Here is a 16561-nt window from a genome sequence, read left to right on the forward strand (position 1 = left end):
ACTCCTTTTCTTCAAACCTGAATAAATTCTGGCTCTTTTAAAATCTCTTTGCACCTTACTTTCTGGGTTGGGTTATGTATGTGTGTGTGTCTGTTTGTGCATGTGTCTGTGTGGTATGTGTCTGCCTAATTGTCTCCACTGGAGTGTGAATCTCTTGAGAGCAGGGATAGTGTTTTATCCTATTTGTGTCCCCAGAGCCTGGCGGAGTTAGGCACAAGGCCAGCGTTCAAATATTCATTTGATTTGAATTTAATTGGACACAATGAATATACCTCTTAAGCAATGACTCTCAGCCCCCAGAGTAGGCAGTGTTTGAGAGTGGTACACGTAGGTGAAGGGACTCTGAACTGTGAATCTCACATCCCTATTTCTAGCCCCTCCTTGCCCTACACTCCCCATCCCCTAACTCCCTGTCCCCAGCCCCGAGAGTTTTCATTCCCTGCTGCCAAATGCCCAGGGAAGGCAGGGGCAGATTCGAAAATGTTGTGAAATGTAGCCATGCAGTGTTGAACAAACAGCATAACAAAGGCATCTGTCACAACGCATCACCTTCTGTTCCTGGGAGACTTCTGCCAGCACTGTGGTGTGCTCACCACCCCCTTCTCTTCCTCTCCACTCACTTCCTCTAATTACACGCAGCATTCTCTCTCCATCACACAATGAAAGAGGTCCTCATTTTGGCAGGAAAATGGAGAAGATTGGCTAGGGAATAAATCCTGCCATAAGCAACATTTCTTTCTCAGAGAATTTGAGCCAGGTCACCTGTATGAATCAATTTACGAGGACTGAAAGCCTACTTCATGTTTAAATAAGCCATCTGACTGACAGAAAACAAAAATATTGTTTTCTCACTCTTGTCATTAAAGCCCCAAATCTTAAGAACCACATTCTAGGTCCTCATCAAGCTGATTCATACCTACTTTTCCATCCAAGCCTCCCTTTGCATTTTCTCAAAAACAGAGCTGGCTTCTAACTTTTGCAGTTATAGCTCCTTTACACCCCCAGTTTATGCTGCTTTGTCCCCTGGGATGCAAACTCAAGTATAATAATAACATCAATAAAAACAGCCGCTTGTATTTTGTACTTATTGTGTGCCAGGAACCACGCCAAATGATTTTATGCATTTATTTCATGTAATGCTTACGATGATCTTATGAAGGATATTGTATTATCTTCCCCATCTGTTAGATAAGTAAACTAGAGTTTAAAAAGAGGTTAAATATAAAGTAAAATAAAAATAATACCATATACCTAAGAAGTGGATTGTAGATGTATGATTTATAATCTTTGTGTGTTGTAAATACGTGAATGTAGTCACTGGGCTGTCTCTCTACTCCTACCTGTATGAATCCTTCTCTCAACCCTGGTGAAAGCCCAGGTCAGAGGCCATCTTCCCTACAAATCCTGCTCAAATCCTCATCGATGGAGTCATTCCTTTCCTGTCTATGCCCCCCATCACTTTGTTAGTTCCCCTCTCTTGGTCGATACAGCTGAGCCCATTCTGCCCAGAGGAGAAAGGTATCCTTCATGGGACCACCACTGCTCTGTTTCACGGAGTGACATTTCATTAAGCAGCTCATTATTCCTCTGTTCCTGGTGGTGTACGTTTCAATTAAGGTCTGCATTGTGTTCAGGTAAGAAGAAGGCTAGATAAATCAAAGTTCAAATTCAAGTTACCTTTTAGCTAGTTTAGAAAGCTAACTGGTATATGGATTCCATCTTTTCTTACTCCTTGAAATATGTGTTATTTTCCCTCCCATTATGCTCAGTGACAACTGCTTGCACCACGGCCAATGTTCTTGAAATAATGAAGGCTTAATGACACTGACAGCATTTGAGCCTTTTAGAATATTGCTTTAACTTGCTCTTCGTTATTCTATTCATTTATTAATTCATCAAATATTTACTGAGCACTTATTATGTTCCAGGCACTGCCCTAGGTGTAGGAGACTCAGCAGTAAGTAGTCGAGACAAGGCCCCATTCAAAACAGCTTACTGTCAAGTGACATCTGCAGACCTGTTGGCAGGAAGAAAATCCAACAGTTTATAGAATAAGGCCAGGCATTGTTAAGAATAATAGTTTACATTCACTCAGCTTATTCTTTTTTAATACTATGCTTAACTAAAATGACATTATCCTATCTTTATGAGATCAATCCCATCAATGTCTCCAATTTACATTACTTCTTGAGATAAATCCTGTTGTTATCCTTATCTTACAGGTGAGAAAACTGAGGCTCTGAGAGGTTAAGAAAGATGGCCAAGTTCGCAGAGTTGGAAAATGGTGAGGCTGGATTTGAACTCATATCAAGCTAACCAGGTTCCATCCTACTGTCAACAGTATTAAAGCTAGAGCAGCACCGAGTTCTCAAAGGACCTGGCACTCTCTTTACACTGTGATAACAGACCACTCACCCCTATAGTGCCAGACTCTCCCTTAAGAGAAGCCTGCTTAGCCCGCCTTCCATCCTGACACTATAGGGAGAGTTATAAATTAGGAACAGTTATTCTCAACCTGGGGAACTGTTGGCCCTGGGGAACATTTGACAATGTAGGGAGACATTTTTTTATTGTCATAACTGGAGGTGGGGGGGGTGCTGTCATCTAGAAGGTAGAAGTCAGGAATGTTACTAAAAACCCTACAATGCACGGGGCAGTGTCCCCACAATAAAGAATTTATATGTCAATGACATTACTGTTGAGAAACCCTGGTACAGAGGGAAAAGAGCAGCAACCTACAGAAAGTACTCAGATCATAGTTGAACAAGTGTACAGACCTGACAACATTTACCGGTGTCTGCAATTCAAACCTTGGTTCTAGGCCTAAATATGTAATTTTTTTCAGCTCACGCAACAAAAACACCCTGAAGACCTACTCCATGTGAGATGTCAGTAGGCATTTTTAATACAGAAAGAAAAATCATACAAAGTTGATTCTGCTGTATAGGGTAGTAATTAAGATCTCAAGATCTGCTGTCAAACAGTCCCAGATTGAAATCCAGGCTCCAGCCTTCCAAGCTGTGTGACCCTCCTTCATGGACGCATCTTCTCTAACCCTCACTGGCCTCACCTGAGGATTGACAAAGTAAAGTTTTCTCTTTTATAAGTTGTTATGGGGTTGAAATGAAATAGCGCATATAAGATGCTTAATAGCGTAAGCTTGGCACTTGGTCATTGCTCAATAAATGGCAGTTATCATTGTTAGTATTATAGGTAAAAACAAAGTGGGTCTAGAAGGCCAACACTACTTTCTCAAGGTCACATGATAATAAGTATCATAATTTGACATATGACTCTAGGACCTACTTAGTGAGTCTCTGTGCATCATCCATGGTATATTTTTGCATTCCCTTCTTCCAGGACCTTTATACCTGGACCATACCTCAGGGCACAGACTTACCTTGCTATTTCCACTACACAGCTGGATGATTCTCTTCATTTGGCTAGACAACCCCATTTTCCTTGGGGCACTGCAGTTGGAATCATGGCTACCTTTCATTTGTAAATTTGGCCTTTTCTGGTTCTTGAGCCAGCCTGACTAAGGCAGATGGCATACTAGCCTCAGGTCCACCAGAGTGTGTACCACAGAATGAATTCTGCTGCCTTAAATATCCACCTGGTATCTGGCACTTAGGACACACTCCCAAAACCTCTGTGCACAATATGTTTTTCTGATTTTTCCCTGCTGTCTTAATTTCACTTGTATGCCTGGGATTCTGCCTCAGTCTCCCTGTCTGGCATTCCAATTCAATGATGCATCTGAATTGCTATTTTCTGCCTCAGCCCATTCAATTATCACTCCCAACATCCTGCTAGACACTGGTTAGTGATTAGGACTTCTTCCTCCCAGTTCCTGATCATCCTACTACAGATCAATCGATCCCTCTAAAAAGAGGCTCTGCCTCCTGTCTCTCTAGAGCACCAGCTGTAGGATCTCATTATGCTGCCTTATCCACTGAATTATTTATTATATTTGTCTATAAGAATTTAAAATTTACAATGTGACAAGCACCTTGTGAAGCACTTTACAATCATTCATTCTTTTAATCTGTACAGCAATTCTGAGACATATTACCACATTAAACAGAAGAAACACATAAGTAACTAAGGTCACATGGTTGGTAACAGGCAAAACTAAGATCTGACATAGTCCTATTTATTTCCCAAATCCAAGCTTATCACCTTGAGGCTAAGAGATGCTATCTAGGGCTACACAACTTCTCATTCCAGATTCATTGTGGGGATCCTCTTCAATAATCAGGTTAATGCACCCAGCCCCTCTTCAGCTTGGTCCTTCTGACTTCTCTCTTCTGCCAGTCTCTGATGCAACATTTTAGACATCCTTTATACAGAGATCATTGGGATACACCACTATCTGAATTTAAATGCACTATCTGAATTCTCTACACACTCCCTCTTTCTACATTAACTACCCAATTTTCCATCTATCCTTTCTGTGACTATAATCTGGGCTTCTCTGATTTATACTGGTCCATTACAACCCATGACCTAGAACTGGCAGGCTTTATAGTCATCATAATAATCACTATTAGCAACAGAGTCATCATTGTCATTACCACCACCACCATCATCATTAGCATCATCACCATCATCTTTGTCACCTTCATCATCATTATCATCATCATCATCATCATCGTTTGGCTTCTATAATATACAAAGAACTGAATGACTAACACTGACCTGGCTCACAAAGCTCCATTTGGTTGAAGATGTAAGGCATGGATATATGCAAAGATAAGTAACAATACAAAAGAACAAGCCACTAAGTCCACCAGTATATATTACAAATGCTTAGGAAACGATTAAGTTGGAGCTGTGGCAGGAGAAAAATCAGGAGGCACTATGAGAGAAAATAAAAGATGATGAGTATGGGTGGAGTTTGCCTAGATGTGTAAAGATTAATGTGATTTAGGTAAAAGAAAATAAAGAGGGCACAGCAGGAGGCACAAATTGTATGAACAAATATTAGAGGTAGAGGGATTCATAAGATTTGCAGTGTTTGGTAAGGCAATCATTTTGACTACAGCCAAATATCTACTATGGAGGAACAATGAGGAACAGTATATAAACTATGGGAACTGAGAGCAGGATGAGCATTTGGCTAGAAGTTGTCTCTCTGGTCCTAAATAAACATATAACTTGGAGTAAGTAGCTTCTACGATTAAATGAAAAAACTGAACAACAATGAACAAAAGCATCTTAAAACTCTTTGTTTAACACTTGGTCTTACTAAACATTTTAATATTCATCATTTCATCTGATAATTTGAGCAATCCCCTATAATAAATATTGTTGGCTTCCCTGTGAGCTACGTATCATTTTAAGAATGAGAAAATGAGAAATCAGAAACATTAAAGAATTTACTTAAGGTCGTCCACCTAGGAAGGAAAGGAGCAGGACTCAAATCCAGGTCTGCTGGCTTTGGTTAGGAGCACCAAAGAGACCACTATTACATTTCTGGGTAATATGTGAGAGACAGAAAGTCAAAACTGATTCCAAGAAAATCAGACAACAGTCTTTCCTAATTGAAAATTATGTGGGAAGATGTATATAGCATACTTGGGCTTTGAAGTACTAAAATCACAAAGTTCTGGGCTTCTTATTGGCTTGATTATCCCAGCCTCCCTCACCTATTTCAACCAGATGGTTGTAATAACCTCTATCACCAGGGCTATAAACAAACAAACAAACAAAAATCAGAAAAAAATTTATATTACAGGTTGTTATTAAAAATAAAATACATGTTTCTCTGTGCTTTCAAACAAATTATTGCTATCTTGGAAATATTTCAATTGGATCAAATTCTTTGGTCTCTACTCCAAGACCACTTTTTTTCTCCCCTCATGAAACAGAAGGCAAACAGGAAGAAAGCCCAGCCAACATATTTCAATAACAAAGTAGCCTCACTGATGCCCCATGGTGCTGGTAAGCAGCAGAGAAGCAGTCAGAAGGAAGGGGAAAAGTTCAGCAGGAACTAGTCTGAAAAATAGCAAGATACAGTTTGACAAATACCAGTCTGCTACCACCGCCGCCTTGAGTGGCTATTTCCCCTCAGAGTGACACTTTTCAATTATGAGATGGTAGCTGAGAGCATTCTGGGCATATCTGCAGCTGGCTGCTATTTCCTTGCCCAATTTGTACACATGCCAGGAAAATGATCCCTTTTTTCTATAGTCACTCTTTCTCAAATAGTAACAGCAAAAGTGTGGGAAGTGACATGTATCTATACATACATAGCATAATGGGAGTGTACTGTGTACCAAAGCGGTGATCAGTGAAGCTTTCTAGGGGAAAGACCCCTGATCTGATTTTGTGGGGTTGATTAAGGTTAGTGTTAACTTTAAGATGAAATGACAAACAATTCAGACAGAGGAAAATGAATACCCATTACTTGAAAGCTTCAAGCACTGCATCTTCACAAACTAATAAGCAATTTGGCGTGACTAGGTCAGAGTGTGCAAGTCAGGCAGAAAGAAGAGAGTTGGGAGAGAACTATGGAGAGATGAGTAGATCATAATTGATCACAAGCTATTGAAAAATTGTAAAAAACAAACAAACAAAAAGCAAGCAGTTTAGTGCTTAGAACAATGACTTGCTCATAGTAAATGAATACTTGTTAAATTGAATTTTGTTAACTCTGCAAATCTTACCAGACTCATACTAAAAATTCTGTTATGAATATGAGCATTTAAGATATGTTCCCTGACTTCAAGAAGCTTATAATCGACTTAGAGAAAGAAAAAAAAAAAAAAAAAGGTGCATCCATAAAACACAAAACTAGGGAATCTGAATTAATATCAAAAAATCAAAAAAAAAAAAAATGGTAGGGGTAAAATAAAATATACTTGCTGTAGGATATTGGAGGAGAGGAAGACCCCTAATAGACTGAGTCTGCTTGGATGACATCTTAAAAAATACAGAGACCAAGAAGAATAAGTGGGAGTTGGAGAAGAATTTAGAGGTATGAGGGACGACAATAAATGATGGCATGGGCTTGGGATGAGTCTACCACGTGAAGGACAAATTGGAGAGATCTGCCTAGTCAGTTGGTGGGGTGATTCTTTGGGTGGGAATGCTAAGTATAAAGTAGAAGAGAATGCATTTACTTTGAAAGAAAACCTTAGATCTGAGCTTCTTATTTGCCACTTATTATGTGTATTGAAGGCAAATCATCTACCTTTTTTTGGAACAGATACCAATTACTTTATCTAACTAGCAACCCTCCCCTTCTTGTAGGGTTGGTTTCTTCTCCCATTCAAACTATATGTCTGCACAGAGTCTGCCATACCCTTAAAAGTTGTATTCAATCTTTCAACTATTGGCCATGTTGACTGTTAGAGAGATGAGCACCTGACCCAAGCTGGGCTAACCAGAGTCCTCTTCAGGGAACTTATATTCAAACTGCATTAAGAAAAGACAGTTTGTCTTCCTTTTGTGATATGAATTTCAAGATGTAAAATGAGAGAGCTGTCAGCACCTATGTTTTTGCAGTATTGAAGAAGGTGTTCTGCAATGACAGAGAATAAATATAATATACGGAAAGAAGCAGAAACAAGAAGTATATAGAGAGAGTCCTAGTGGCAGTGAAGTCCCTGACTTGTGCTGATTCTGAAACCTAAATTTATCTATCTCTTCCTTGTGGATATGTGTCCATACTTTTCTTGGAATCTGAGGGGTCTTTCCAATAAATCCTCCATTTTACCAAAGTTAGCACAAGTTGAGCTCCTGCCTCTTGCAACCAAAAGAATTCCAACTAACACATTTCTAAAGCAACTTCTTCATTCCTTAGAAGATATAATAATCCCTCATCTAAATAGGCTTTTGAAAACTGAATGAGTATACATAAGAGTAACTCGCTAAATAAAAGTAAGTTGTTGCTGTTGTTGTGAATATTATTATTGGAAGAGAAGAGTAGGTAGTTTGGCCTCACTAGAGTGTGGTATTTTTGGTAGAGAAGAAGATCAAAGAGTTAGAGGATGAAGTGAAGTTTACTGTACTACTGAATGTTATTTTGCTGGAGGATCCAGGAACTTGCATTTGGTTTTTAAACTAGTAACCTCTTTACATAATAATCCCAAAGCATAGATGTATAGATGTGTATATGTGTACAAAATGGGAAGTTGACAAACAATGTAATTATTAGCCTCAGTAATTAGTAATCCTCAATGCAGAACTCTCTTGTAAACAGCAATAACATATCACTTAACTTCAAGTTCAAAATATTGTCTCCCCCTCCTCCCAAGTATATATTTTTTCCACCACTGGCAGTCACCCAAAGAGTAGAACACCTTAGAGTGTGTGAGTATAAGGATATGGAAAATGGTAACTAAACATCAAATACTTGAATCTTGGTCCCAGAAAGGCAAAAGAGAGCAGCCCACTTTGGGACCCACAGTGATCCCACCCACTAGTAAACCAGGCTCTGTCATTCACAGTCCAAAGATCTGTCCCCGTGATGTTACTCTGCTCTCCTATAAAGAGGGGCAAGGATGGACTCTCTGATCCAGGTCACTGCAGTGTTCTACTGCCAAGATTCCTCACCTGTTTTCTATCTTCTCCCAGCTGATCTTACATCTGTTTACTTTTAAGTCCCAGTTTCTTCCTTTTATACCTTAAGAATAATAATTGCTAGCCCTCCTAATCTTCGAGAATTAAGAGATATTTACTTATTAATGAGATAAATCATTTAGCACATAGTAGGTGCTTAATAAATGTAAATTTGTCTTCCTCTAGATAGCATGACCCTAAGGGATGGTTCAACATTTACTAAAATGACATCTTCTGTATCGTTTTTATTCCATTTTAGGTCACCGAAAATAGAGTTGGATACAAGATTTTTAGCTTTCCCTCAACTATTCCATAGGTCTATAATATTTGCAACTACAAGCAACAGATAACACCATATTTTTGTCAGGTTTAGTGCTCTGGACTGAGTCAGGAAAAATTATGTAACCAACAGACATAGTTCAGACTATAATTATGATTATTATTAGCTGTAATAATAGATCATAATAGCATCTGCTAACAGCACCACGAGAACTCTGCCTAGGCCTCATTAATCTGGACCTCACTAATTTGCAATGTGTACTTATTTGACAATGGTTAGACCAAAGTTCTCCCCTATATGATCTCTGAGTTTAATTTTTAATGCAATTCAAAAAAATATTTGGTAAAAGCCTGACTGTCTAACATTGAGCTAGACTCTGATGTGGAAATTAAAGACTCTCTAGGTTATAAGGTCAGGCTTACTGGTATTTAAATCCTGTAACTGTTATGTTCACCTTCATGTGACCTTGGCTAAATCTCAGTTTTTTCATTTATAAAATGGATATAATAATGACTGAGTTGTTAAGATAATTCTTTTTTTTTTTTAACATCTTTATTGGAGTATAATTGCTTTACAATGGTGTGTTAGTTTCTGCTTTATAACAAAGTGAATCAACTATACATATACATATATCTCCATATCTCTTCCCTCTTGCGTCTCCCTTCCTCCCATCCTCCCTATCCCACCCCTCTAGGTGGTCACAAAGCACCGAGCTGATCTCCCTGTGCTATGCGGCTGCTTCCCACTAGTTACCGGTTTTACTTTTGGTAGTGTATGTATGTCCATGCTACTGTCACACTTTGCCCCAGCTTACCCTTCCCCCTCCCCGTGTCCTCAAGTCCATTCTCTAGTAGGTCTGCGTCTTTATTCCCGTCCTGCCCCTAGTTTCCTCATGACCATTTTTTTTTTTAGATTCCATATATATGTGTTAGCATACGGTATTTGTTTTTTCTTTCTGACTTACTTCACTCTGTACGACAGCCTCTAGGTCCATCCACCTCACTACAAATAACTCAATTTCATTTCTTTTTATGGCTGAGTAATATTCCATTGTATATATGTGCCACATCTTCTTTATCCATTCATCTGTCGATGGACACTTAGGTTGCTTCCATGCACTGGCTATTGTAAACAGAGCTGCAATGAACATTGTGGTACGTGACACTTTTTGAATTATGGTTTTCTCAGGGTATATGCCCAGTAGTGGGATTGCTGGGTCGTATGGTAGTTCTATTTTTAGTTTTTTAAGGCACCTCCATACTGTTCTCCAAAGTGAGAGGGTTCCCTTTTCTCCACACCCTCTCCAGCATTTATCGTTTGCAGAAGGGTAATTCTTTTAAAGTCTGCAATACAATCATGTAACAAGCACTTAACATATCATAGTTACTATTTTTATTATTTTGTCAATGATGATGATGATGATGAATAAGTCAGGGGGTATATATTTAATGCAGATACAGTGGAAATAATTGCAGTATCATGGAGTAAAATGTAAACTGCTGTAGTAGAAATATTTATGTAGTGTTGTGAGATCATAAATGAGTTTCCAATTAATTCTATCTGAAAAAGGCAGGGGAGGATTTGCTATCTGCTCAGAGACTTGGAGAAGAAGTATTCTTTCCTGGGGGTTTTAGGAGATAAAGTGATTCAAGTCATAGTAAAGAACACTCATTATTCTGGAAAATATAACAATCTGATGTCACTAGGGCAAAGGTTATCATAAACACAAAATTATAAAAATAGGCAAAAGGAAGAGCATATTGAATACATTAACAAAATAAACACCTTTTTTTCCCCAGGGTCAAAGCATTTAGGATGCTTTTAAAAACCGGAATAGAATCATTTAAAAACACTGTGAACTGTGATAATCATACATCCTGTCTATTTCTTAAAAATTATTTTATTCCCTTGGAAGCACTGCTAGGAATGAATTTGTGCTATTGTCTCCAAATGAAATAAAATAAATATATTTACTTAAAAAGACTCATCAGTTTAGATGTTTAATTTTTTTTAATATGACACTACGGATACATTATCACTATGCTAACTGATAGAGAAAAGAGAAAAGAACACCCCTTGTAACTATTGCTTTGTTTTTTATTATTTAAACATTCTTATCAGTTTTATCAAGGTATAACTGACAAATAAAATTGTAAGGTATTTAAATTGTACAACATGATGACTTGATATACATATACATTGTAAAATAATTCCCACCAACAAGTTAATTAGCACATCCATCACTTCACATAATTACCTCTCTCTCTCTCTTTTTTTTTTTGTGAGAACATTTAGGTTCTACTCTCTTAGCAAGTTTCAGTAACAATTCAGTACTATCAACTATAGTCAGCATGTTATACATTAGACACTCAGGCCTTATTTATCTTACAACTGAAAGTTTAAATGTTTTATTTCTTTAGAGTAATTTTCTCCTATTAGTCTGGGTCAGTAAGATTTGATTATTGAAATCATTATAGAGCACAAACTATGAATTACTTTGAATAAGTTATTTAACTATTCTGTAGCTCAGTTTTCTTGGTTTTAAAATGGAGACCATGCACATTCAAGACTTGGTAAATTTAAGAAAACTGAAATCATATCAAGTATCTTTTCTGACCACAACACTATGAGACTAGATATCAATTACAGGAAAAAATCTGTAAAAAATAGAAACACATGGAGGCTAAACAATACACTACTAAATAACCAAGAGATCACTGAAGAAATCAAAGAGGAAATCAAAAAATACCTAGAGACAAATGACAATGAAAACACGATGACCCAAAACGTATGGAATGCAGCAAAAGCAGTTCTAAGAGGAAAGTTTATAGCAAACAATCTTACCTCAAGAAACATCTCAAATAAACAACCTAACCTTACACCTAAAGCAATTAGAGAAAGAAGAACAAAAAACTCCAAAGTTAGCAGAAGGAAAGAAATCATAAAGATCAGATCAGAAATACATGAAAAAGAAATGAAGGAAACGATAGCAAAGATCAATAAAACTAAAAGCTCGCTCTTTGAGAAGATAAACAAAATTGATAAACCATTAGCCAGATGCATCAAGAAAAAAAGGTAGAAGACTCAAATCAATAGAATTAGAAATGAAAAAGGAGAAGGAACAACTGACACTGCAGAAATATAAAGGATCATGAGAGATCCTACAAGCAGCTATATGCCAATAAAATGGACAACCTGGAAGAAATGGACAAATTCTTAGAAAACCACAACCTTCCGAGAATGAACCAGGAAGAAATAGAAAATACAAACAGACCAATCACAAGCACTGAAATTGAAACTGTGATTAAAAATCTTCCAACAAACAAAAGCCCAGGACTAGATGGCTTCACAGGTGAATTCTATCAAACATTTAGAGAAGAGCTAACACCCATCCTTCTCAAACTCTTCCAACATATAGCAGAGGAAGGAACACTCCCAAACTCATTCTACGAGGCCACCATCACCCCGTTACCAAAACGAGACAAAGATGCCACAAAAAAAGAAAACTACAGGCCAGTATCACTGATGAACATAGATGCAAAAATCCTTAACAAAATATTAGCAAACAGAATCCAATAGTACATTAAAAGGATCATACACCATGACCAAGTGGGTTTATCCCAGGAATGCAAGGATTCTTCAATATATGCAAATCAATCAATGTGATAAACCATATTAACAAATTGAAGGAGAAAAACCATATGATCATCTCAATAGATGCAGAAAAAGCTTTCAAAAAAATTCAACACCCATTTATGATAAAAACCCTCCAGAAAGTAGGCAAAGAGGGAACTTACCTCAACATAATAAAGGCCATGTATGAGAAACCCACAGTCAACATCATTCTCAGTGATGAAAAACTGAAACCATTTCTACTAAGATCAGGAACAAGACAAGGTTGTCCACTCTCAGCACTATTATTCAGCATAGTTTTGGAAGTTTTAGCCACAGCAATAGGAGAAGAAAAAGAAATAAAAGGAATCCAAAATGGGAAAGAAGAAGTAAAACTGTCACTGTTTGCAGATGACATGGTACTATACATAGAGAATCCTAAAGATGCTACCAGAAAGCTAGTAGAGTTAATCAATGAATTTGGTAAAGTAGCAGGATACAAAATGAATGCACAGTTATCTCTTGTATTCCTATACACTAATGATGAAAAATCTGAAAGAGAATTTAAGGAAACACTCCCATTTACCACTGCAATAAAAAGAATAAAATACCTAGGAATAAACCTACCTAAGGAGACAAAAGACCTGTATTCAGAAAATTATAAGACACTGATGAAAGAAATTAAAGATGATACCAACAGATGGAGAGATATACCACGTTCTTGGATTGGAAGAATCAACATTGTGAAAATGACTATACTACCCAAAGCAATCTACAGATTCAATGCAATCCCTATCAAACTACCACTGGCATTTTTCACAGAACTAGAACAAAACATTTCACAATTTGTATGGAAACACAATAGATCCCAAATAGCCGAAGCAATCTTGAGAAAGAAAAATGGAGCTGGAGGAATCAGGCTCCCAGACTTCAGACTATACTACAAAGCTACAGTAATTAAGGCAGTATGGTACTGGCATAAAAACAGAAATATAGATCAATGGAACAGGATAGAAAGCCCAGAGATAAACCCACGCATATATGGTCACCTTTTCTTTGATAAAGGAGGCAAGAATACAAAACGGAGAAAAGACAGCCTCTTCAACAAGTGGTGCTGGGAAAACTGGACAGCTACATGTAAAAGAATGAAATTAGAACACTCCCTAACACCATATACAAAAAAAAACCTCAAAATGGATTAAAGACCTAAATGTAAGGCCAGACAGTATAAAACTCTTAGAAGAAAACATAGGCAGAACACGCCATGAAAAAATCACAACAAGATTCCTTTTGACCCACCTCCTAGAGAAATGGAAATAAAAACAAAAATAAACAAATGGGACCTAATGAAACTTAAAAGCTTTTGCACAGCAAAGGAAACCATAAACAAGATGAAAAGACAACCCTCAGAATGGGAGAACATATTTGCAAATGAAGCAACTGACAAAGGATTAATCTCCAAAATATACAAGGAGCTTATGCAGCTCAATATCAAAAAAACAAGCAACCCAATCCAAAATTGGGCAGAAGACCTAAATAGACATTTCTCCAAAGAAGATATATAGATTGCCAACAAACATATGAAAGGATGCATAACATCACTAATCATTAGAGAAATGCAAATCCAAACTACAATGAGGTATCACCTCACACCAGTCAGAATGGCCATCATCAAAAAATCTGCAAACAATAAGTGCTGGAGAGGATGTGGAGAAAAAGGAACCCTCCTGCACTGTTGGTGGGAATGTAAATTGATACAGCCACTATGGAGAACAGTATGGAGGTTCCTTAAAAAACTAAAAATAGAACTACCATATGACCCAGCAATCCCACTACTGGGCATATACCCTGAGAAAACCATAATTCAAAAAGAGTCATATACCACAATGTTCACTGCAGCTCTATTTACAATAGCTAGGACATGGAAGCAACATAAGTGTCCATCGACAGATGAATGGATAAAGAAGATGTGGTACATATATACAATGGAATATTACTCAGCCATATAAAGAAATGAAATCGAGTCATTTGCAGTGAGGTGGATGGACCTAGAGACTGTACTACAGAGTGAAGTAAGTCAGAAAGGGAAAAACAAATACCGTATGCTAACACATATATATGGAATCTTAAAACAAACAAACAAACAAACAAAAAAACGTTCTGAAGAACCTAGGGGCAGGACAGGAATAAAGACGCAGACATAGAGAATAACTTGAGGACACGGTGAGGGGGAAGGGTAAGCTGGGAAGAAGTGAGAGAATGGCATGGACATATATACACTACCAAATGTAAAATAGATAGCTAGTGGGAAGCAGCCGCATAGCACAGGGAGATCAGCTCCGTGCTTTGTGACCACCTAGAAGGGTGGGATAGGGAGGGTGGGAGGGAGACACAAGAGGGAGGAGATATGGGGATGTATGTATACATATAGCTGATTCACTTTGTTATACAGCAGAAACTAACACAGCATTGTAAAGCAATTATACTCAAAGATGTTAAAATAAATAAATAATTAATTAATTAAAAAATTTAAAAAAAAGTAGTCCATGGTATATATCTAATCTGCTTTACAGAGATGAACAGGAGCTGGTCTGAATCCTTGTTTATGTGACACCTACTTTTATATGATTTCTTTTAGAGCAGATTCCTCATCAAAATCCTTCTTACATCCCTAGGGACTGATACATGATTGGTGGTTCATAAATGTCATTGGGATAAATGGAAGTAGCTCATATGAATGTAAGCTATTATTATGTTGAAAAACATCATCAAGATGACCTCCTTTCTAGTAAACTGAAAAAAAAAATGCTACAAATAACCATAAAGAACAAAGAAATATTAGGAGGGATCCTGTTTTCCCCATCAGCATATAGTGTGTGTATATTAGATAGTAAATGGCCATTTCATTCCACAATGTCTCCAAGAATGACTCAGTTCCCAAGGCACAGAAGGATTCTTTGGCCATCTGCAATTCCAAAGAAGACTGAAGAATTATCTCTGGAGTGCTGCTAATACGTGTATGGTCAAAATCAACTATTAAATAATCCCTGACTCTGCGGAGTGAGGGTAATTGTCTCAAACGAGGGAACTCAAAGTTAAAGCCAAATCTCTTCCAAGGCTGTAGTTAAGAACACACCAAAAATAACAACAAAACAATGCCATGCTTACACCTCCAATGAGAAAAAGTTGGATGGGAAATATTAAGTGGAAAACACTTTTACTGAGTGCCTGCTGTGTTCTAAGGACCAACTAACACACATCATCACATTATTATGATAAGCCTGAAAGAAAGGCACCATTATGACCATTGCAAAAATGAGAAAAGTAAGGTGAAGAGGGGTCAAGTAACTTGTTTAAAGTCTTACACACAGTAACTGGCAAAGCTAATATTTAAATCACCATCTTCTTACTTCAAAAGTCCCTTGTTCTTTTTACTTCAACAGCTTTTCCAAATCATCTTTGTTATAACTTCAAATTTACATGAAAAGAGTTGCTGGATAAAATAAATATTGGAAACTATGTTCATTCCAGTTAGATAGCCTTAATTGTGATTATCTGCACTGAGAGTTTCCAAGATGAAAATATAGAATGTGTGACATCATAACATATTTTTCAACAGTGCCCTCTTTCTTATTTTTTTTAATCCTCACAGAGATTTAAAGCCACCTATGTTCATTTATTCATTCATCTGGAAATATTTACCAGATGGTTATTATATAATCTAAATGTAAGGATAAAAAGATGGGTAAGATTCATATTATAAGCGATTGAGTTAGTCAAGAAATAGTAAAAATTCACAATCTGCCAGATAGTGTCAAGACTGTATTTAGTCTACTCTGATTCTGGCCCCAAGGAGTATATCTGGGTGGAAAACAATTAAACAAGTAATTATCTTATGTGCAGTATGTGTTATTTATTCATTCAGTGAATACTAACTGAGCATTTACTCTGTGTCAAGCACTGGACTAGACTATCAGAACACAGCAGTCAGTAAGTCAGAGATATCTCCTGCCCTAGGGGAGCTTACATTTTGGTGGGTAGACAGAAAAAATTACAAAATGTATGCTTTAAAGGAGTAAAAAGGATCAAGAAGAGAGGAGA

This window comes from Eubalaena glacialis, chromosome 9 (assembly GCF_028564815.1).
Source record: "Eubalaena glacialis isolate mEubGla1 chromosome 9, mEubGla1.1.hap2.+ XY, whole genome shotgun sequence".
NCBI classification, from domain to species: Eukaryota; Metazoa; Chordata; class Mammalia; order Artiodactyla; family Balaenidae; genus Eubalaena; species Eubalaena glacialis.